This window comes from Sander vitreus, chromosome 18 (assembly GCF_031162955.1).
Source record: "Sander vitreus isolate 19-12246 chromosome 18, sanVit1, whole genome shotgun sequence".
NCBI classification, from domain to species: domain Eukaryota; kingdom Metazoa; phylum Chordata; class Actinopteri; order Perciformes; family Percidae; genus Sander; species Sander vitreus.
The window spans coordinates 24,915,088-24,939,793 of NC_135872.1; the positions used below are offsets into that span (position 1 = coordinate 24,915,088).

Here is a 24,706-nt window from a genome sequence, read left to right on the forward strand (position 1 = left end):
ATTAACATTTTCAGTCAATAAAGACAAAAGCAGAGTAAATGTAAATCTAATTTATTATAAAACTGTACAACAGTAAACGTTCTCACATCAGTTACATAACATCAACAGACTTGGCCTGTATAAGTGGTAATATGTCCAACATGCCTAGGTAGCCATAACACAGTTGACAAATATCCAGCCAACCTTCCACCTGCACCTTTGGGTCAGTAAACATGATCTTCATGCCAGGGTGCTGGAGATGAAGCTGGTCCTCCATCTCAGGGATCACCCTGATGCTGTTGCCGCCACCAGGACACCCGGAGCTGCAATTCTGCAGGGAGTGGGAAGAGAAGATGAGATAATGATCACACTGACTATGAGAACAAAAGTGTAATAACTGCTTCAGGTTATAAAGAATATAAAGTTAGCTGTATGTAGGGAGCCTAAACATCTCAAAATTTAGTAAATACTTTTTTGTTGTCCTTTTGAACACAGCTGTCTAAAGTCAAGTAGCCAAGATTGGTACTTAGTTAATACTGTGTGGTGAAGGTATCACGGGTGGCTATGGCCTCAACAAGGATCAAAATAAACATCTTGTAACAAATATAAAATCTTTAGTCCCCTGTGGACTTCTACCAATGTTAAAATCGTTAATATAAGTGCTGTTTTTTAATAGCGGCGTGGGGATTTAAAATCTAAAGATTATCATTATCAATATTATCAAAGTGCGGATACCTTGGTGTACATTGATTTAATTCAAATTGTTATTTAAACATGTAACGTTAACATTATTAAGTAGTATTAAGTGTGACCTGAGTTAGCCGCTGCAGCAGCTTGGATACAGCCATCACAAACCAGGGTTTCTGCAGGTTTTACCAAGTCAAATTTAAGACTTTTTAAGACCATTATGTATGAAATTTAAGACCTGTATCACGACATTAAAAACAAACCAAAAAAACGGCAGATGTCAGAGTCGGGAAACATCTGAAACAATTCTCTGATTTCTTCTCTCATTCATATTATAGGACTGCTGTCTAGTCACCCTGTGGAGGACCCAGAGTAGGGTTGAACATTTTTGGGTTTTTTTCTGATACTGGTCCTAAAACAATTAAACTTATAAAATGGTGTTGGTGCCTTAATGCTGCCTGAATCGATACTTCTACTACTACTAGAGCATGGCTTGTGTATTGCTAAGGCCATATGGTCAATTTTCTTTTTTTTTTTTTTTAAGAATGTAATAACAATCGCTTATAACAAAACTTATTTTACTAGTCATTTGCATTTATACAACAAAAACAAGAACCACTAGATGAAAAAGGGTATTTTACAATAACATTGAATGTACCACTAACTTACCAACTGTAATTGAACATACCATTAAGTTATGTGTTGTTTCTCCGACAACTCTGAGTCTTTAACTGCAGGCTGCAGTGTTGGAATCATTTCCATTGAAATACTGCCACACTTTAACGTTACACCGTTTAGTTTCAGCATTTAACCATATTTAAACAGCTACCCAACCCAGAGCACCTCCGCTCTGTTGGCTCTGATCCAAAAGCAACATGGAGGTCGCTTATGGGAGTTACGAAGCTGCTGTGTGGGTCTCGCCTAGGCAGTGTGGAGGTACTGCCGGGACTGGAACGCCAGATACTCTGCATAGTTGTCTACAGAAATATAAAAACAAATCAAAACCATTCTACAAATTCACTCAATGTCTTGGTATAGAATACTTAGGAATTACTGGAATTGTTTGGTCTTTGTAAATTATAAAGTGTGGTCTAGAAGGATCGGCTCACACAACAGAATATATAATCTGCCAGCCATGCAAATACTTACATTTTATTCCCCATATTTTGCCTACAGATTAGCTTAATGGATGAATGACATTTAAGAGATAACTCTAGTACATTATGCCTTGGTCATATTTTCATAGTTGTAGCTATCATTTCCCTCAGTTTTGATAAAACTCAACTCACTCATTTGTTGAGATACGGAAACAAGGTGAAATCTAACAATGGGTAAACAAACACGAGCAGTCAATATCAGAAAGGTTGTAAACAACACTGCATGAAAAGTGGGAATTTCGTCAGTAAGCGGCACTGTAGATTGTTGTGGAAGTTCAGGTTTACGACCAACACCAAACACCAAAAACTGCCGTTAATTGTCGGAAATTGACGTGGGCCTGGCTTGGCAGTTGTCCCCTCATGACCCCCCCTCCCCCTAATTCTAGGGGAGGCTTTAACATGTAAATGAAAATGCTGTGAGCTATACAAATGCAAAACAGGGTAGCAGCAGGGGGCGTTTTACCCCAGGTGACATTTTTCTAAAAGATATTAACGTTATTTTAAGAAAATCTCTGGTTTAAATAGATCAGGCTCAGTATAGCCTAATTGTAGACTCTTACATTTTAGCTTGAATTGATTTATTTAATGAAAGTATGCTAGATTAATTACTGTGTATGTATTTAGCAATGGCCAATGTTATGTAAAAAAAGATACACAAAACAATTTATTTCAACAATTAGTTTTTATCAGGCTTTGCCATAAAGGTAAAATGTGCATTCCATGCAAACAACATCACAGTCTCCTAGAGCTCATCCACTATGCATAGTGGCATGACTACAGTGACCTTTCTTTGGTCTTGCTCATCCAAGATTGTCTGGTGGAATGGAGACAGAGGCACCACTCTACAGTTTTCTAAGAGAAGTCTTCCTGCTGACACCAAAACACTGTGCTTCACATAAAGCATATCAGCTTTGTCATTGCATGACAAAATCCCAACCATTTGTCTTCTTAAAATACTGGCAAATTCAGCACCATATTCACATGTCCATGGCATATGAAGCTGTTGGCTCTGCTGAAATGGCCTCATAATCTAGACATCAATTGTCCTATTGTTATTAAACTTTCCCAGTATTCCATTAAAACTCACTGTAATTCACCTCCACACCAGTCTGTGCGCTGTTCGTGCCCTGCTGGTTAATCTGCTATGCTCTTTGTCTTTCTCTATCACTCTGCCCCTACCCCCGCCCTCACTGCTTTGATTTGAAAAATAGTGGAAGGAGATGACTCCTCCGAGAGTTAGAGCAAAGGTATGGGAGTATTTCAGGCCAACTGGTAGAAGAATTGTCTGTACACTCTGTCAAACTGCACTTGCTTATCACGGAATTACAACCACGCACCTAAAAAGGAAACACACAGGAGTTGTTCAAGATGTGCGGAGCGTTTAAATTTTTTTCCTCCATGTCACCTCCGGGGCTCCGTAAAGATGCGCCCACAGAAAACGTAAGTATATGATTATTAATGAAACGGTGAGCTAGTCTGTATTGTTTAGTAACTCTTGAGAAGTACAATGACTGTCTTTTGATGTTAAACAGGCTACTTAAACTTTGAAAGTAATGTTTTGAACCCCACCATGCACGCAAGTTTAAACACGAGCAGCACAGAGCTGTGTGGCTGCTTTCAGCGCGATTCATTATTAGGCAGAGCTAATAAGCGGGACCAGTGTAAGTTGCTTTATAAAAGTGTTTTTTTTTTGGTCTTGCAATCTACAGGAAGCAGTACGCCGTCTTCACAACTCTGAGACAAATTGTAGGCGCACAAACCGGAGCACGGGTAAGATTTAAAGAATATACTTTCATTCTGCTGTATAAGGAAATAGATACGTTAATAGACCAATCTGTTCATAACGCATCATAACGAGGCTGGCCGGTGACCTATTTGCTCGGAGCTGTCTGCAAGTCCAAATTTACATGATGTTGACAATGACGGCACTGTGTGTAAGTAACTTTTCCTGTTTTGTCATTCCATGTTTAATTTTACTGTGACTTATGTTTTTTTATTCATACCACTCTCATTTAATTGTTTTCCAGCTGCCTGTAATTACGAGACAGTAAGCAGGAGCTTCAGGTAGAAACAACCAGATCTTGCATCGCAGGCGGAAGCTGTGAAGACTTCAGCTCAGAGTCCAGCGAGAAGAAAGAGGGTAAGATTAGATCCATTTTGGTCAATGTGACTTTTTAAAATGAATTAATAGATGTGTTGTGTCCATACGCAGTGCATCGCGTAGTACTGATTGTCTTTATTGATTGTTTTTACAGCTGCTGGAAGCGAGACAGAGTGTGCTGGATGGATTGTATGTCCTTTTAGAAGTACAGGGCAACGCACCACAGATATCTGCAAAACAGACCGAATGAAGACAGAATGCCGCCAGATAAATTTTTTTTTACCAGTTTACCATTTGTTGTGTAGGCTGTGTTTGTTTTGTGCTAATAAAGCTCTTTTTTTGAATAAACATCACGTTCCTGGCAAATTTTCCTTTCCTCAATAAATTCATGTCCTTGATGGTAATAGTCCATAGTGTGTGTGTGTGTGTATATATATATATATATATTTGATACGGTATATATAGCCTATATGATCAGGAGTGATTTTACTTTACTTTAAGTATTGGCTTCAGCCAATACTTAAAGTAAATGGCAGCGGTGTCGCTGCCATTCATATGCTAATTAGGCCAGACACTCTCTGGCCAGGAGAGGTTTCCCTGGTATTCATATGCTTATTAGAGCCATTAGCACCACCGCGGGAGCTCTCCACATACGTCATGGTTCATTTCCGACAATATGTGGCACAGACGAACGCGACGTTCACAGCCTGTAAATTGTCATTAACTGCCGAAAATTAGGGAGATATACGGGCGTTTACAGGTGTTTATGGGGACGAAAATCCCACTTTTCATGCAGTGCAAGCTGCCAACAGTCTATCCAAGTTATCTAAAAAACACTACTTGAAAGTAGGGGTACTCTCTGGAAAATTAAGACTATCACTAAATATGTTTTTACATTCATAATGTTTTTTTTTTATTAAATAAATGCTAGTCAAGTCCATTTCATGCATGAAATAATAATGTAGGATATTCTTGTAAAATCAACTTTTAGGCTACAAAATGAACTCTTCAGATTGGAATTCTGATATGAAATAAATGTATATTTCCTAACCAATCACAATTGTCTTGGGCGGTGCTAAGCTTTGGACACAGAGACGGTGGTTCTACAAAATGGTCTCAGGAAGGAACTTGTTTTGGTGGAACATTTGCACCCCACACAAGAAAACGCCACATACGGTCCCAAAACGTCCCATTTAGAAAGTAAATGCTGTAAAGATATTCTTTGTAAATAAAACATCTATTTTACTAAGTGGGATCCCCTTCTACTAAATGTGATTCGTGTGGATAAATATGAGTGGACAGGAGGGTGAGTGTGAGCAACCAATAATGATAAACTATTTGCATAACACACCCTCATACAAAAAATGCCCTACAGCTCAGTGCTTTACAATAAAGAAATGACATGCACGAGTACTTCACATGAATAGAAATAATGCAGAATAAGATGGGAAATAAAATAATGATGAAGTAATATTTTCCAGCGGGTTGATGCTTATAGAGCCTGCATGAAACAAAACGGTAAGATTGCACAGGGTGCAGTATCCAGATGCGCTTTCTGTAGTCCTACTTCAGAACATTGTAGTTTTACCATGGCAGACCCACATCAATAACATATGCATCCTGTATTTCTGTTTATTTGCTCTCATTCACCCTCTGCTTCTTTCTATCAATCTATCTCCTCATTCTCCTTAACCATCTTTCTCTCTCCACATCTCTGTCTGTCATTTTTTTCCCATTTTCTACCCTCCCCTCTCTTCCCTCCATCCTTTCCATGCTTCCTTCCCCATCAATGTAGCACTCTTTTCTGTTCCTCCTAAAAATGCTGACAGACATGTTTCTGAAATGGCTTTTCCCTGTGAAATATACCACTGGCTTGCCAACCACTGAAGAGTAACTAAAAAGGCAAAAATCCCCTGCTGGTAGGTTGATGACATATTTCTGATAACACATCTCGCATAGAAGCAGCTCCCTGGGAAAATTCAAGGGAATACATGACACCAGAGCATATAGTGAATTATATATATATGGAAATAAATTCCATGTAGCAAGTTTTCCAAGTGGAGATAAAGAGTGTTTATCCATCTAGTAAAATGTCTCACTCCATCCTCAGGGGTCATTGAGGCCTCACAGAAGACTACCTTGTGGTCTTTTTTCTACCTGTGGCCAGTTCACATGTCTCACTATGTAAACTTGCTTGGATCACAACAATTTGTTTTAAAGCACAGCTGTAGAATTATCTTCTACTACTAGCCAACCAACGCCTTCATTTCAACTGAAAAACATTTGTAACCCCCCACCCCAGCATAAATCCCCTGAAAAGACATATGTGCTTTACATTAATACTTTCAAATGTTGTTGAAAGGGGAAAGACTGTCTTTTCTAGGTTGCTGAAAAAACGACTTTATGAAGACACCCCTTTATGTCTAAATGTACTTACCCAATTTGAACCACAAAGTCACAATAATACATTCTGTTCATTGTATTATTATATCATTATTACGTTCATGGTTCATGTAATAAAATGATACAATAATATAATGAATATATAGTCCTAAATTCATGGTTAAAATTAGGTTAGGGTAAGTTTGACTCCTACAATGAGACAAGTGACCAAAAGAGTACCAATTAAACAATTGACAAATCTGCACAAAATGTACAAATGAAATGAAAAAAAGATGCTCTTACTAAAATGTGCGGTTGTTATTCGCGTTGAGCACAAAACTATCAGCAGAGAGCTGTCAGTGTGTGTCAGTATGGGATGTCTAGTGTAATTTTTATGAGAGCGCTGACTTGTATCTGTGTTTAGACTTTTCCAAGAGGTTATCTAACCAACAAAAATAAATGTGTTGCACCCAGGGCTGGACTGGGACAAAAAAATCGGCCCTGGCATTTTTGGCCCAGGCGGCCCACACCCACTGTGATTGGTCAGACACCCTGCAGACAGTCCTCTTAAAATATGCGTGCATTCTATGATACGAGTTGCCTAGTGTCAAGAGGGGTCTCAAGACTTATCTGTTGATCTTACACTTAAATAACTATTTAACTCTTAGAGTTATGATTTGTATATTTATGGTATTTTTTATTTATTATTATATTAATTATTATATTTGATATTGTATTGCTATTATTGTTATTATTACTATTTTGCTTAATATTGGCTTAGCAACTTTTAAAAACTGTTAATTTTAACTATTGTAAGATTCATATTTTGTCAGTTTGGACAAAAGTGTCTGCTAAATACAATAACCATAACCATAACCCTTCCCACAAGCTACAATAAAGCTGAGAGTAGTATATACCCTGGAAAAGAGCACCAATACAAGAGAAGCAGTGTACTCACTCACTTTTGATTGACGACCTGGAGGCCATAGAGTACACAATGTCCATACTCAAGTGCAAGTAATTGCCAAAGACGAAGAATTTAGGCACAACTAAAAAACACACACACACACACACACACACACACACACACACACACACACACACACAGACACACACACAGACACACACACCCTCCCTCCCTTCCTGAGAGTCCCTGTTAATTTCCCTACTCCTTACCACGTCGTCAACTACTCTCTTCCATCTTTTCCTCACTCGCTCCCATGGCCCTGTCATGGTCACTCTTCTCCTCTTTGGCTACTTCTTCCCTGTCATGATGTTGTTTCTGCTTCCCTGTATAACCAGCCACCTCTCCTCCTTCCTCTACTTCAGGTAATGCTGATGTGAAGAAGCTACTACAGTCCCAAACATGTCAGAAATTTTGGCACATTTTGAGGCACCCGCCTGTAAATTCTCAAGCTTTTTCTCCCGTAATTTCTCTGCATCTCCCTTGCGCTTTGGTGGTCGTTTGTCCATTTTAACGTGCATGCTAAACTTCCAGCATAAGCATAACTATTACAAGGTGTGTCTTAGGGCCGAGAGTGGGTTCCTGGATTTGATTGGGTCAGGCCAGTGCCAATAAAGAAAATTAACCAATGGTCAGTTCTTTATGGGCCGGCGTGGCCAAAAAGCAAAAAAGAAAAGGCCTATAAATGATATCGGCAATTCGGCCCAAATTTGCTCTAACCTGAAGTCTATTTTACCTGAGTTTCCTGAACGCATCCCTGCTGATTCCCCAACTACGCACACCTGCTGCTATCTGCTTCTGACTAAGCTAGGATTGCTTTTGTGATTGAACTGCTGCGGGGAAAGGCTCTGGAGTGGGCATCTGCCCTATGGGAACGACAGAACTCCTGCCTGGCTTCATACCACGTTTTCACGACCGAGATGAGGAAACTTTTTGATCACCCCGTCCGAGGTAAGGACGCATCTAAGCGGTTGTTCTCTTTGCGCCAGGGATCACGCAGCGTAGCAGAATTTGTGATTGAATTCAGAACATTGGCAGTGGAAAGTGGGTGGAATGAGAAATCACTACAGGCTGTGTGTCATCAGGGATTATCTGAACAGATAAAGGATGAACTCTTATCCTGAGCCTAGTGACTTGGACAAGTTGGTGGCTTTGTCTATTCGTGTTGATAACAGATGCCGAGACAGAAGGAGGGAGAGACGTGAGAGGTTTTTCCAACCAATCTCCGCGTCGTCAACCTTCCAAATCTGGAAATGGAGCGGAGTTGGCGGACCGAGCTACATTCCAGGAGATTAAAGGGGAACAGCGGTCATCAGATTCCAAACCCATGCAGGTGGGACGTCACGGATTGTCAGTAGAGGAGCGCTTGCATAGACGTGAGTCAAATAGCTGTTTTTACTGCGGTAAAAAGAACCATTACATCTCCTCCTGTCCACAGAGGCCGTTAAACTCCCAGGCTCGCTAAGAGTGGGAGGATTCTTAGCGAGCCAATCTCAGTTTTCCAACGATCCTGTAAGACCTCCAGTTCCTGTCACACTCATGAACTCTAATCATTCTGTTGAGATTAATGCTTTGATAGATTCATGGATACCAATCTGGTGGAACAGACAAGGAATGTCTCCCGGAGGCCATTGAAGCTACCACACTTAACGGCGAATTACTGGCACGGATAACTAAGAGAACTGGACCCGCTGATATCAGGAAATCATTCGGAGGTCATATCCTTTTTCATCCTGCACTCTCCTTGCGCTCCCCTGGTTTTGGGTTACCCCTGGCTTCAAGAACACAACCCCACTATCGATTGGGTCACTGGCAAAGTAACCAACTGGAGTATAAAATGTCATGCTAACTGTCTTAAAACTGCCTGTGCCCTCTCTGCTTCTAATCAGGAACTGGATTCACCACCCCCAGACTTGTCCATGGATCCTGATGTCTATCACAATCTTAAGAAGGTGTTTAGCAAACAGAAGGCCCTGTCTCTGCCCCCCCCATCAACCGTATGATTGTGCTATCAATCTTATCCCTGGAGCTGCCAACCCTAAGGGCCGCCTCTACAGTATCTCCAAACTGGAACATGAAGCCATGGAAACCTACATTAAGGATTCTCTTGCTGCTGGCCTCACTCGTCCCCTCCTCTTCACCCCTGAGAGCGGGGTTCTTCTTCGTAAGTAAGAAAGATGGCTCCCTGTGGCCTTGTATTGATTACCGTGGGCTTAATGACATAACTATCAAGAACAAGTACCCTCTGCCCTTGATGAACTCTGCTTTTGACTCCCCCACAGGGCGCTACCATTTTCACCAAGCTGGCCTTACGCAATGCTTACCACTTAGTCCGTATTAAAGAGGGAGACGAATGGCTGACGGGGTTCAATACTGCTATGGGCCACTTTGAGTAAACAATGTTCTGAGAGACATGATCGGTCGTTTTGTTTTTGGCTCTTGGATGACATTCTTGTGTTTTTTCCGAAGATCTGCCTAACCATGTCCTGCATGTCAAACAGGTTCTGCAGCGGTTATTGGAGAACTGTCTGTTCTGTTAAGGCTGAGAAATGTGATTTTCATGCCCACACCACCACCTTCCTCGGTTACATCATCTCCGAGGTTTCTGGGGTTTGCAAATTTCTACAGACGATTCATCCGCGATTACAGCCCGAGTGGCTGCTCCGCTCACTGCCCTGACTTCTAGTTCCAGATCATTCAGTTGGAATCCGGAGGTGAACAAAGCTTTCCTGGATCTTCACTGATGCACCTATCCTCTCTCACCCAGATACATCTCGTCAGTTTGTTGTGGAAGTGGATGCTTCCTATGTGGGAGTTGGTGCCATTCTTTCCCAGCGGAACTCCAGTGACAATAAGCTTCATCCCTGTGCCTTTTTCTCTCGTCGTCTCTCCAGCTGAAAGAAACTATGATGTGGGGAACCGGGAACTGCTTGCTGTCAAACTCGCCTTGGAGGAGTGGCGCCACTGGCTGGAGGGGGCTGAGCAGCCGTTTGTTGTTTGGACAGACCACAAAAATCTTGCATACGTGCAATCCGCCAGACGTCTAAACTCACGTCAAGCCAGGTGGGCCTTGGTTTTTGGACGCTTCAATTTTTCTCTCACCTTTCGACCAGGCTCACAGAATGGCAAGGCGGACGCTCTAATGCGGATGTTTTCCAAGGAAGTGGAGGATAAGATAACACCAGAGACTATTCTGCCACAGAAACTCATCGTGGGAGCTGTCACCTGGAGGATTGAGAAGGTTATGACAGCCCTTCGGACTCAGCCCGGTCCTGGTAATGGTCCGCCAGGTCGTCTGTTTGTGCCTGACTCTGTCTGTTCTGCTGTGCTTCAGTGAGCCCACACCAGCAAGATGGCTTGTCACCCTGGTGTGGCTCGAACTATGGCCTTACTGTGCATACGGTTTTGGTGGCCTGCCATGGGAGAACAGACTCAGAGTTTCGTTGCTGCATGTCGGTGTGTGCCCAAAATAAGGGAACCAATCGACCCAGTTCTGGACTTCTGCATCCTCTGCCCATTCCTCGGCGACCTTGGTCACACCTGGCTCTGGATTTTGTATCTGGGTTGCCCTTGTCTGAGGGGAACACCATTGTTCTGATGGTGGTGGACAGATTCAGCAAGTTTGCTCACTTTCTGCCCCTCCCCAAACTTCCGTCTGCCACTGAAACTGCCAATATCCTGGTCAAGGAAGTTTTTAGGAAACACCGTCTACCTGGTGACATTGTTACAGACCGTGGCCCGCAGTTCACCTCAGCCGTTTGGAAGGCTTTCTGCCTAGCCATTGGAGTAACTGTCAGCCTGACATCTGGATTCCATCCCCAGTCTAACAGTTAAGCTGAGAGGGCCAACCAGAAGATTGAGTCCACGCTTCGCTGCCTCGTCTCTTCTAATCCCACCACCTGGTCCTCTCAGCTGCCTTGGGCTGAGTACGCCCATAACACTCTCCCAACCTCTGCCACTGGAATGTCCCCTTTTCAATGCCTGTACGGTTATCAACCACCCCTGTTTCCATCTCAGGAGAAGATCTCTCGGTTCCCTCAGTCCAAGCTCACATTCGCTGCTGCCATCGGACCTGGCATCGTGCCAGGAAGAACCTACTTAAAAGCCTCTGACTGTTACCAACATCAAGCCAACCGTTGCCGTGTCCCGGCTCCTACCTACGTGGTTGGTGATAAGGTCTGGTTGGCCACCCGGAATTTGCCCCTGCGGACGGAATCTAAGAAACTGTCCCCTAAGTTTATTGGTCTGTTTGTGGTGGAACGGATCATAAACCCTGGTGTTGTCTGTCTGAAATTGCCCAAGACCCTCAGAGTCCATCCTGCCTTCCATGTCTCCTGCCTTAAGCCTGTTCTCCTCAGTCCCCTGTTGCTCCCTCCTCCTCGTCCGCCTCCCCCCTCGGATGATCGACAGGGGGTCCTGTCTACACCGTTCGCCGCATCATGGACTCCAGATGGCGTGGGCGGGGTTTCCAATACCTCATGGACTGGGAGGGTTATGGTCCTGAGGAGAAGAGCTGGATACCTCGGCGCCAGATCCTTGATGCAGACCTGCACCGGGACTTCTATAGAATCCATCCTGGCGCTCCGGGTGGTCCCGCCGGTGGCGTCCGTCGGAGGGAGTACTGTCATGACTCCAACATCCTGAGCCTGTTTTTTGCCCTGGGGTTTGCTTCTGCTCTAACCTGAAGTCTGTTTTTCCTGAGTTTCCTGAACGCATCCCTGCTGATTCCCCAACTACGCACACCTGCTGCTATCTGCACACCCGGTCCTGATTATCACCTCTGCACTATATAAGCCATAACCAGACATCTATTCCCTGCCGGATCGTTAGCGTAACCAGTATGTTTAGCTCTCGTATCAAGCGTCAAGTTTTGGAAAGTCTTTTTGCTGTTTTGTCTTTTTGCCTGTCGCTAATCTGCCGCCTGTTCCTCTATCTGCAGTTAATCACCTGGATTGTCACTCACACCTGCCTGGCTGTCTACTTCACTGTTGCATTTTTGGATCAGCACAAAACCCTCCAGCCTTCCTGCTTCACCCACTGCCGACCATCTGGACCTACCCACTTCAATATTCATATTCCAAATAAATACTCACCTTGTAATTCCTACTTACCTTGTCCTGGTCTGCTTTTGGGTTCCAGCCTTAGACAAATCGTAACACCTATTTAACTCCGCCGCAGAGCAACCTGACACTGCAGACGACCAGCAGAAATGGGCGGGGCATATGGCCAGAGGTTGAAGTTCATGTACCTGCTTATGTTTTTCGACAGCGCTGCCTTCAACAGCAACATCCTCTTAAAGAGCATATTGCAGGTTAGAGCCCCAAGTTAATCAATGTTTAGAAAAAATTATGTAGGAAATAGATTTTTAAAATATGTACTTCTACACTATTGAGGTGTTTAGAAGCTAAAACAACATACAGAAAAGTTGTGTCAGATGGAAAGAGGGGTTGGCGCCAACGGGGAGGAAGGCGAGCCGACAGGCTCATGTACCGCACCGGGCATCCCGAACACAAGTCTGCACTTAGGGGGACGAAGGCGACCAAGGTCGCCTGCGACAGCCCCAGCCACGGAAATGCGAACGTTTCTGATTGATGACAAAGCGGCCCTCAGACAGCCTTAGCCCCGGGAGGAACCCAGGGCCACAAGGTGCGTTCTAAGTATCGATGATCAATGTGTCCTGCAATTCACATTAGTTCTCGTAGCTAGCTGCGTTCTTCATCGATGCATGAGCCGAGTGATCCACCGCTAAGAGTTGTCACATTTTTGCTTTTGTTTGGAGGCCACAGTTCGGAGACAAAAGGGTTTTAAAGGGGATAACAGAACCTCTGGGCGCTCCCCATCATTCTGGGCTGATCTTTTTTTTCTTAACTTTATTTTGTAACTTTTTTGTAAGGAGCATGTGACACAGAATACAATTATAAACCAATTCCTCCAACGATCATACTTATTATGGAATATAAGACAATCTTTTTTTCGAGGACCTCCTGGAGCAATGATCAGGAGCAAAGCACACTAACGTTTTTATAAGGTAGCCTATTTTTTTTTGGTGTGACCGGGTGTGACTCTCACAGTTGAATGTTAAGAGGAAGTTACAGTAAACCATAGAGATTTTATTGTGATGGGAAAATGGAAGTTGACATAGGCGGTTGGTTGTTGCATCGTTGTACTTAAGAAATTCACACGAGGAACTATGTTCCTTTTAACAACAGCAATCCTGGACCGTAGCGATGCTGGCAGCGCAGACCAATTGGCCAGATCCCTTTGAACACTACTTAATATAGTTTCATAGTAGTTCATGGAGTGCCAAGACTTTGGAATAGAGCTTAATATCAGTCCCAATAAGGCTGATGGGCCTTTAGTTTGAGCACGCCGTAAGATCTTTGCCCTTTTTGGGTATGACAGAAATTAGTGCAGTGTTGGTTTGTTGATGAAAAGTGCCCCTCTCTATGGCCGAGGTTAAAGTTTGTAAAATGATAGGCTAATATGTCAAAGTATTGTAGAAGAAGTTCTGATGGGATTCCATCTAACCCCGGTGTTTTTCCCTTTTTTAACTGTTTTTATTGCTGATTTAAATTCCTCTAACGTTATAGGTTGACCCAGTTCTTCTGCCTCCTCTGGTTCAAGAAGAGGCAGGTTTAGCTCTTTTAGGAACTCCTGGCACTGTGTTGGATCTGAGTTGCAGGAGGACTCATACAACTTTGAATAAAAGGAAACATTTTTCATCATATGTAGACGGTGCATATACCGAAACAAAGGCTGTCTTCCTACTCCTTATCGTGGTACATATATAAGATATCCTGCCTGATAGGTCTTCACTACTTTTGACTACGGTGAGTGTGCATTTCCGTGACAGCAACACAATGGCCTTTGGTTTTGGTGTCCTCAGTAGATGAAGCAGCAACCTTAAAATATTTATTTTGCAGACGATTTACATCTCTTTTACGTAGATGTGACTCTTGAGTAAGCGCCACGTCTATGTTCTTCCTTCTTAAATAGTCCAGGAATTTAGGTTGTTTGATCGGCCCATTCAGTCCCCTGATGTTAACTGAAAGGATTGAAAGCTCAGCCATCCTCAAAATGTACACGTATACATGTCTCGAGTACCCTACCGGAATTCGCTGGTAAATTTGTAGCAAAGGGTGAACTGTTAGATCTAAACAAAGTGTGGCAGAAACATAACAAATAAAATAAATCCCCTAACCCTCTGAGACCGCAGACCCCCTTCCCTCTTTGTAAGATACGTGGCCACATCAAATGCAACTCGCACAAAACTCCAGCTCAAAACTGCCCCTCCTGTCTAATGTCATAGGTTAATAGAAACAGGTCTAATGCACTCTTATATTAAACATGAACAATGTTACAAAAACCTTAGAACTAGGTCTCAACCATCTATTAAGTTCTGAAATAGGCCATGTGAAAAACAAACCAGCCATGTAGGAGTAGAAAACATAGATTACAAGATGAATGTTCATCATTTTCTTTCAGTCTAACCAAATGTTCCTTTACAGCTCGGTTCCCAAACTCACATACTATGTTTCAACCAGCCATTAAGTTCTGAAATAGGCTATGTAAAAAGCACACCAGCCTAGTGAGAGTAATAAACATAGATCATAAATTGAACAGTCCGCGGACATCATGTTTTCAGCCTAATTAAATGTTCCTTCAAAGCCTGGCTAACAAGCGTACATACAGTGCCCTCGAGTCAAACACCGCTAATTCACAGCCGCCGGGTCCGTCAGCCCTGGCTCCAGCACCAGACAAGAGGTCCCCTCGCCGTCCTCTGGGTCCGATGACAGCGCCCGGTCCGGCCGCAAAGCGGCTCGCGCGGATGTCACATCCTCCTCCATATCCAGATCCCGACAGAACATGTCCGCATCCTTTGGCTGTAGTGAATATGAGCGTTCTCCCTCCGCGGGTGACTCTCAGGGTTGCCAGATAAATAATAAAGTTTGAGATGCCTTTAGCATGTAACTTATGCTGTACTCCTATAAATTCCTGGCGCCGCTGGACGATGAAATCACTGTAGTCAGGCTTAAAGCACAGCGTTGCATTGGAATCACGAATTGGGCCTTTCTGCTGTATTTGTCTCGCCCCCTGAAGGATTGCTTGGCGGTCTTGGTATCTCAAACATCTGAAAATCAGCGTACATGTCGTTGTACCCTTGCCGTAGATTCTGTGCGCCCTGTCAATTTCGATGGTAGCCCTGTTCTGTAAAGAGGGGATCCACACCGGTAGCTGATTTAGCAGGAATCCAACTGGGTCATCTTTTTCGCTGCCCTCTCTCAGTCCAATGATCTGTCTTCCATTTCGCCTAGCTTAAACTCAAATTTCTTGTGGTCATCAATGTAGGCTTTCACCGTGTTTCTCATCTGCCTGTTGTCTCCCTACGTCTTGTCTAGTCGTTGCACCAGGTCCCATACTGTAGCTCCCTGCCTCTCAAGCTCTGTCCTGATGTGTTGCAGCAAGGTGTCAATTTCTGCCAACGCTTCCATCACTGTGTTGCGGACCACTGATTGAAGCATATCTTGTTACTTTTCCAGGACCTTGGCCATAACGTTCTCCATGTGTAAGTCTGCGTTAGCATCAGTAGCCATACTAGCCGTCGCCATGTTGGTAGACTTCTGTACTCGGGTAAATGGCAGCGAGACCTGCTTTTTTGCTCCTGCAGGCATTCCAATAAATCACAGTGGTAACAAATAAAATGGCTGATGTCGAATAAGAAAGAATAGACCTGGTTTTTAATGAAAATGCGGACGTGGGTGCGGAGCCTCAGTTCTGTGCAACCATTGCGATCATCGGTCACGTGATTCTCCCTTGTACTACAGTTTATAGTCAGTATACAGCAGGATATGCTTAAAAACTGAAGCTCAGGATGGATCGGTACGACCCAACTTCAAACTTGGAACCTGTAAGTTTTACCATTTTTTATGTTTGCATTTATTTTGCAGGTTAACGTTAGCATGTTGCGTAGCTAATGCAGGCAACGTTAGCTTCGATCGTAGCCCCACAGGCTGGAGAAATTTTAATGCTCAGACTCGAGACTGTTTGATCTTTAGTTCAATACTGACTGAAGTAGGTTGGATGTGGCTTTCTTTTCATGTTTTTTCATGAAACTTTGTATGGCAATTTTAGCTCAACTGGCTTTGTACAAATGAAGGCCCTGTCTGCTTAGTTCTCCTCCAGTCATTGTGCTAGCTGCTGTTGTGTGGAACATTATGTAATTTAGATTTACTAAGTTACTTTACAATACTAACACACGTTAATACACAGTTTATGATGCATTTTTCCCACTGATTGATCGAAGAAGCGACCTCATCCTCTAAAGGCTAGAGGAACTGCAAGGGGAGAGCATTAAGTCATATTTCCCTGCAACCTTGATAAATGGAATATCAAATAATGGATGCATGGATAGTCATTATATAACAGTACAATCTAACGCTAAATGTGCAATGTTTAACAGGTCATCTGAGTGACTTGATAGTCAGTCCTGAAGCTGGTCCCGGACTTAACAGACTCTCCTCACAGTACGGAAAACCATCAGAGGAGAAACAACATCAGGAAAGTCTCAGTATCCTCAGGAAGATGCATCAGGATGACCACTGACCTGAGAGCCTACATCACCAGCTGAAACAATTGACACAACGCTATACAAGAACCCCTTCACTCTGGAGGCAGCCTGGTCTCACAGAATTCCGTGAAATGATCACGAACTGTTAACACCGCATTACGTGGTGGTGACACGGAATGTGTGAAAATTCTGTGTGGCCACCACGGAAAACAATGCCAATGTAAAGTCAATAAAAAGATGACATAGCATTAGGAGCGACTACGGTAGCGAGTAGTATGAAAAGCCTAAAAATCCATGTAGGGAGGTTGGTTGGGGTGGTGGGTGGGTCAAACACAGGACTTTTACCCAGGAGACCGGGGATCGTGTCCCGCGTGTCAAGTTTCCTAAACCCAACCGTAACCATCCCGTTCTTTTCCTAAACCCAACCGTCACGTTGTTGTCCTGCGTGTCATAGAAACGTATGCCCACCCACAACCTTTTACTTAACTTAAGGGGCTGTGTTCATTTCACAGAATTCTTCCATGAGCCCATCACGGAATTTTTTGCGATTCCATGAAACTGCCACAGATTTTCACGGAATTCTGTGAGATCATGTTGCTGGAGGACATGATGTGGACAGTTTACATAAAAGTTTTTATTTTTTAAATATAAATTATATTTCATTGAAAGAGATTTATTCTTAAGGAGGGGTTTGTCATTTTTAAATGGTCTTTTTGAAAGAGGGATTATAATCTTAACATTAAAAGAAGAAAGAAATGGAGGAGCTAACATTGCTTTTGATTACAGCCTGCCTACCCTGTAGTTATTCTGTAATTAAGCGTAACAAGGATGGAAGTAACACTGCCGGAGAATACAGCCCATGTTCCCTGTAGCTATCCGGTCATTAAGCATCAACGGGGAGCTACCACTGTACGTATATCTAACTTACTCTATAACTGCATAGCAGTATGACAAAAGTTTGCTTCAATTTTACTTGCCAACATGGAAGAAAAAAAGGACTTGTCAAGTTTTCTGTCAGAGTAACCATATATATTCATTGTAAGTCATGATTGTGTTTTATCTTGAAGAAAAAAATAGGTACCCAGTAGGTAAAAATAACTACAGTATAATTTCTTTCTAAATTCCTCCCAAATGTCCAGATCATTCCTCAGTAGGTTATAGGCTACTGTAACAGAGTTAAAAACGTAGTGTATTGTTATATATGATTTTCGCCAAAAAATGAACAGCCTTGGTTAATAGTTGTGAATGGAGCCACCCTTGGCCATTTGGTGTACTACAGATCTGCTGCGTGTAGTCTCGCACTGCTTCCCTACCTGATCAGAGAAGCTGAATACTTTTGATCGGGTCAGTTCAGTGTACAAATTACTTCACTTGGCTAGCTGTAAAACTCCGCTAGTCACGTCCATACATTGGAAGCAATATTACTCTGTGTCTATCATGTGTGTATGTTTAAGCTCAGTATAGTTTCGATATATGTCTGAGACAACAGCGTATGTTAAGCGAGTATTCCCGAACGTTAATTAGTTGTCGATCCATCTGTTTTTAACATTCTGTCTCGCATGCCTCGCTTGCTAGCAAGCACGGATAGTGTACAATGGGATATTGACGTAGTACATGTAACTGTATTACATGTACTACGTGTAATACAGTACATGTATGTAACGCAATGCATTCTTTATATTTTGTTTGTGCAGAAGCTGTAAATGTGTACACCAAAGCCTGAAGACAATGTTCTGATTTATTTTCCAAAGGTATGTGGCTCCATAATGTAATTAGGTTTTAATGAAGTGCTGTAACTTGTGCACTTAGGCTGCAGTTACGCCATTCTATATGAGAAGTTTACAAGTTATGATTCAGATGATGGTTTTGTGTGCATTTTCTATTGCTGAAAGAGTGATTGGCAGAGAAGCTGTATACTTTTGATCGGAAGCTGTAAATGTGTACACCAAAGCCTGTAGACAATGTTCTGATTTATTTCCAAAGGAAAAATAAAAAGAGGAAAAATTCAACATTTTGCCTCTGTCCCCCTGATGCTTGACCACCGCTACCCTGGTGCCGTGACCCAGATGATCTCAGATCAGCTTGATGCAGATCGACGCGCCGAGGGAGCTGCGTGGAATTCTCTGGGAGCAGTCTGCACTACAGTTTTGATTGTGATCAGGTACTCGGGCGGACAATGCTCTAATGACTGAGGATTGTGAGCAACTGTTGCAATTACATTTTCAAGTCTAAATTATTTTTTTTTCTGTATATTTTTGTCATTTCTGTTTTTGTAGTGAAATGGCTAGTAAGTTGAAGCCAGATGATGAGTCTGACATTAGCCACTTCTCTTTAGGGAGGGGTAGAGGTCTAATGGGTGGTTATTTAGAGTCCAGAGAGTCTGTTGGGATGGATGTGGGTGCTTCTCCTGTGTTACCTACGGGAAATAGGGATTTAAGGTTGAAGCAGGACCCGACGGAATCAGCTAGGCATATGTCGCAACATAAGCTGCCTCATTCGACTCCTGTTGATGAAAATACCACATTGCATATGAGCTCACTGTTAGGCTCACAGATAGGCGAGTCTATTACAGCCTCACTTGTTTCTAATGGCGTTATTAGTGGGGTTGGTCAGGGTAATTCTCCCATGCACCATACAAATGACGCACAGTTCAGTCTACACAACGCCCAGAACAGTCAGCCTAGTGGTGGTACTAGTACACTTAGTGAGAACACACGTTAGCGTTGTTGTGCGGTCTGACAAGGAACCCGTCATTTTCAGGGGTGATAATACTGACAAGTACACAGTGACTGAATGGGTTGAGTTGATGAGAGCATACATCAAGAAACAAAAGTGTGACGTTTCATCACAGCCAGAAGTTGTAATGGGGAGGTTAATGGGGAAAGCCAGGGATGTATTTAAGATAGGCCTGAGGAGTGACCCCTCACTTCAGTCTTCATGCACACCAGAGGTCACATATAGCATGCTGACACAGTATTTCAGTAGCACATCCTCATGCCTGCCCCTCCAAGATTTTTACTCAACTCTGCCCAATCAGAGAGAGAATCCCGTTGATTATTGGCTACGCCTTAACAAGGCTGCCGATGTGGCTGAAGAGGGTCTGAAGCGTCAGGGCAGACACATGGAGGATATGGGAGGAGAGATTGCCAAGATGTTTGTGAAGCACTGCCCGGATCTAGAGTTTATGTCTGTGTTCAAATACAAGCAGATACATGACTGGACAACGAAGGAAGTACAGGAGAGGGTAGATGAATACCAGCGTGAGCAGTTGTCCTCTGCGAAAGTACACGTGCCCAAGGCTCATGTGGCTGCACTGATTTGCCATGAAACACACACAGAGTCCCGCAACACTTCTGACATGGTGACGTCCTGTGCTAATGCCCTCTCTCCTCCAGCTTTCTCTTTAGTGGGCGTATCATCTCTTTCCCCCTCATCTGCCCTGTCTCAGAACCAGCAGCATTCTCTCTCTCCTATCTCTGTGTCAGCAGTCATATGTGCCGCCCGTGCCACAGCATCAACAACAAACTCTCTCCGCTGCCACAGTATAAAATATTTGGATGAATCAGAGACTGTTGTCATTCAGAACACTCAAAAACTCAGGAGCAGTGACAGTTTATTTTATACCCCTGTTAAAGTTGAAAACAAAGTGACTCTTGGTGCTATGTTAGATAGCGGTTCAATGGCCTGCTCATTAAGCGCTGAGGCGCGGAAGAAGCCGATCGATGCTGGTGTCCAGCTGAACAATCAGGAGATGACTGACGTTGTCTTTGTTGGATGTGGAGGTGTGCGTGTGAAGCCGGAATCAGTGGTGAACCTTGAGATGGCAGTGTATGGATGCAGAGTGTTGGTTCCCTACTTTCGTTTGTACAGAATCAACAAGATGAATTAATCATCGGCTCAAACGTCATAAGACGTGATTCGTCAGTTCAAGTGTGATGCTAGCTACTGGAAAGCCGTGTCATCTTCTGGCTCAGGTGACCAAGAACGTGAACAGTTTCTCTCCCTTCTCGCTGGCTTGGAACGTTGGTCTGATGACGAAGTGCCAGACAAGGTTGGAACAGTCAGGTGTAACAGAGCTGTCACCCTGCCGGCCGGCAGTGAGTTTCTAGTGTGGGGCATGCTTCCAATGAACGTCAAGATATCTCCCGGCAGCACTGTTTTGACAGAGCCGATGGCATCTCATTCCGCACCCAGTATGGTCGCCAGAGTCGTAACACCTCTCTGGGGCGACAGGTGGGTCCCTCTCAAGATCCTGAATGTCTCTGACAGCCCTGTCACGCTGCGGAGAAACGCCAAGCTCGCCGATGTCTACACCTGTCTGGTCCTGGAGGACATGGAAGCTCCGGAGCTCAGTGCGTCTGCCGGGCCTGCAGGAACATCAGAGCCAACAGTAAACATCGAAACTGTGCGGGAGAGGCTGGAGCATGTGGCCTTAGGGATCTTGACCTTGAGTCTTGTGACGTGTCAACAGAGTGGCGAGCCAAGCTGGCGGACCTCGTGATCAAATATGAAGACATCTTCTCCCACCATCACCTGGACTGTGGTGAGGCCAAAGAGTTTGTGCATCGGATTTGGCTCACTGACGAGAGGCCGTTCCATTTACCTTACCGACATGTCCCACCCGCTGAATATCAGAAGCTCCGCCAGGTCCTCAGTGAGATGGAGGAGAAGGAGAAAATCAGGAAGCCCATCAGTGAGTTCGCCTCATCTCTCGTCTTGGTGTGGAAGAAAAATGGTGACTTGAGGGTGTGCACAGACTTCAGATGGCTCAACAAACGGACGCTGAAGGATGCCCATCCCCTTGCCCACCAAAATGACTGTCTGGCTGCTGTGGGTGGGAACACATTTTTCAGCACAATGGACCTCACGTCTGGCTTTTACAACATGCCGCTGCATGAAGACGACCGCAAGTACTCTGCGTTCACAACACCCATGTGCTTGTACGAGTACAACTGACTCCCACAGGGCCTGTGCAACAGCCCAGCCAGTTTCATGAGGATGATGACCAGCATATTCGGTGACCAGAACTTTCTTAGCTTGCTATGCCAGCTGGACGATTTGCTAGTGCGTTGGCTCTTGAGAGGCTAGAGCTGGTCTTTAGTCGGCTTCGCCTGCAAAACCTGAAGTTGGCCCCAAAGAAGTGCTGGCTGCTCAGAAGGTCTGTGAAGTTTCTGGGACACGTCATTGATGAGTCAGGTGTGTCAACAGACCCAGCAAAAGTTAAGGCTGTCCATAAGATGGTGGCTCAGTTGGTAGAGCATCAGACTTTTAATCTGAGGGTCCAGGGTTCAAGTTCCTGTTCAGGCGACAGATTTGTTGTGTAATGTGTCTGTGGTGCTACTTATGATCAAGCATGTTTACAGGAGGGGGACATTCTGCTAATGGCTATGATGAGTTGTGCATTTGGGCAAGCCTTACACTTTCAGACTTTGTAGTAGCATTTCTGTTACATGCACAACTCATTAAAAAAGATATGTTGCCCATTTTCAACCAGGTTTGTATCATAACAATGTGGGTGGTATGTCTAAATGAAAAAATGGTCAATCTACCTCCATGGGCTTTTGCTCAAACTACGGATTGTACTTCTGCATGAGGACACCAAAAGTATAGAAGCAGCTCAAGAGGGAGAGCTGCTTTATGGTACCCACCAGCAAGAAAGTTTATTGGTCTGGAGCCGTAAAATTGCATTAGTGTTTTCTACATTTTGAGCGAAAAAGAAGTCCCTGTTAAGGCGACAGCTTGATTGTGGGATATGTCTGGAGTGCTCACTATCGTCATCCGTCATGCAGGTTTGGACGACGTCCACAGTCTGCTTGTGGCCAAGATGATTTTTGCATTTTGGCTTTTTGGCCGATTTTGGCCAATTTGGCCGATTTTCGAGCAGTTTGTGCCATAACACTGGGTGTTCCCAGGCAATGTGCAAATCAGGGTTCTACTCGCCTCCTATCCAGAAGACGGTGATCATGGCAAAAGTTTAATGGTCTTCACCGACTTACACTTCCATTTGGAGTCCAGGCGACTGTTTTGTCCAGAGCCCCATCTTATTGAACCCTGGATATCTCAGTCGGTAGAGCTTCAGACTTTTAATCTGAGGGTCTGAGGGCCCTGTTCAGGCGACAGGTTTATTGCGTGATGTGTCTGTTGTGCTACTTATCATCATGGATGTTTACAGGAGGTGCACATTCTGCTTATAGCTATGGTGAGTTGTGCATTTGGGAAAGCCTTACACTTTCAGACTTTGCAGTAGCATTTGTGTTACATGTACAACTCTTTTAAAAAGATATGTTGCCCATTTTCAACCAGGTTTGTATCATAACAATGTGGGTGGTATGTCTAAATGAACAGTGGTCAATCTACCTCCATTTTGCCAGCACCCAAATCTCTGTGCTGATCTCCCTGCTTGGATGGCAAGACATCTGTCGCGAGGGCTATTGCTCAAACTACGGATTGTACTTCTGCATGAGGACGGATAGAAGCGGATCAAGAGGGAGAGCTGCTTCATGGTCCCCACCAGCATTAAACTTTATTGGACTTGAGCCGTAAAATTGCATTAGTGTTTTCTACGTTTTGGGCGAAAAAGAATACCGCAGCTCAAGTCCCTGTTAAGGCAACAGCTTGATTGTGCTCACTATCATCATCCGTAATGCAGGTTTGCAGGACGTCCACAGTCTGCTTGTAGCCAAGATGAGTTGTGCATTTATTTTTTTTTGCCGATTTTGGCCAATTTGGCCGATTTTCAAGCAGTTTGTGCCATTACAATGGGCGTTCCAAGGAATTGTGCAAATCAGGGTCTACTCTCCTCCTATCTAGAAGACAGTGATCATGGCAAAAGCTTAATGGTCGTCACCGACTTACACTTCCATTTTGAGTCCAGGCAATTGTTTCGTCCAGAGCCTCAGTTTACAGAAGCCTGGATAGCTCAGTTGGTAGAGCATCAGCCTTTCAATCTGAGGGTCCAAGGTTCAAGTACCTGTTCAGGTGACAGATTTGTTGTGTGATGTGTCTGTTGTGCTACTTATGATCATGCATGTTTACAGGAGGGGGACATTTTGCTAATGGCTATGATGTGTTGTGCATTTGGGCGAGCCTTACACTTTCAGACTTTGTAGTAGCATTTGTGTTTCATGCATAACTCTTTAAAAAGATATGTTGCCCATTGTCAACCAGGTTTGTATCATAACAATGTGGGTGGTATGTCTAAATGAACAATGGTTAATCTACCTCCATTTTGCCAGCACCCAAATCTCTGTGCTGATCTCCCTGCTTGGATGGCAAGACATCTGGCGCGAGGGCTTTTGCTCAAACTACGGATTGTACTTCTCCATGAAGACACCAAAAGTATAGAAGCAGCTAAAGAGGGAGAGCTGCTTCATGGTCCCCACCAGCAGGAAAGTTTATTGGTCTGGAGCCGTAAAATTGCATTAGTGTTTTCTACGTTTTGAGCGAAAAAGAAGTCTGTGTTAAGGCGACAGCTTGATTGTGGGATATGTCTGGAGTGCTCACTATTGTCCTCCGTAATGTAGGTTTGCAGGACGTCCACAGTCTGCTTGTGGCCAAGATAAGTTGTGCATTTTTGTTTTTTTTTTTCCCGATTTTGGCCAATTTGGCCGATTTTCAACCAGTTTGTGCCATAACAATGTTCGTTCCCAGGAATTGTGCAAATCAGGGCCTACTCTCCTCCTATCTAGAAGACAGTGATCATGGCAAAAGCTTAATGGTCGTTGTAATTGCAAAAAATTACAGTTAAGCACTGTTCCTTTTAATTCTTATGTTTTTATTAACACATAGCCTTCTCTCAGCACTATTGAAAGAACAGTTTGTCTCCCCTTATCCTGTTGATTAGATCCTGCTTAACTGCTGAGACAGAA

The 24,706-nt window shown here is 43.8% G+C and overlaps 2 non-coding genes across 2 annotated transcripts; one reads left to right on the top strand and one right to left on the bottom strand.

Annotated features, from left to right (window-relative positions):
* Nucleotides 1–12,870: 12,870 nt before the first annotated feature.
* LOC144533893 (5.8S ribosomal RNA) lies at nucleotides 12,871–13,024 on the bottom strand. Its single transcript, XR_013503478.1, has one exon. It is a non-coding gene; the product is annotated as a 5.8S ribosomal RNA (ribosomal RNA).
* Nucleotides 13,025–23,746: 10,722 nt separating this feature from the next.
* On the top strand, nucleotides 23,747–23,819 carry trnae-uuc (transfer RNA glutamic acid (anticodon UUC)). The gene has a single exon. It is a non-coding gene; the product is annotated as a tRNA-Glu (tRNA).
* Nucleotides 23,820–24,706: the final 887 nt, after the last annotated feature.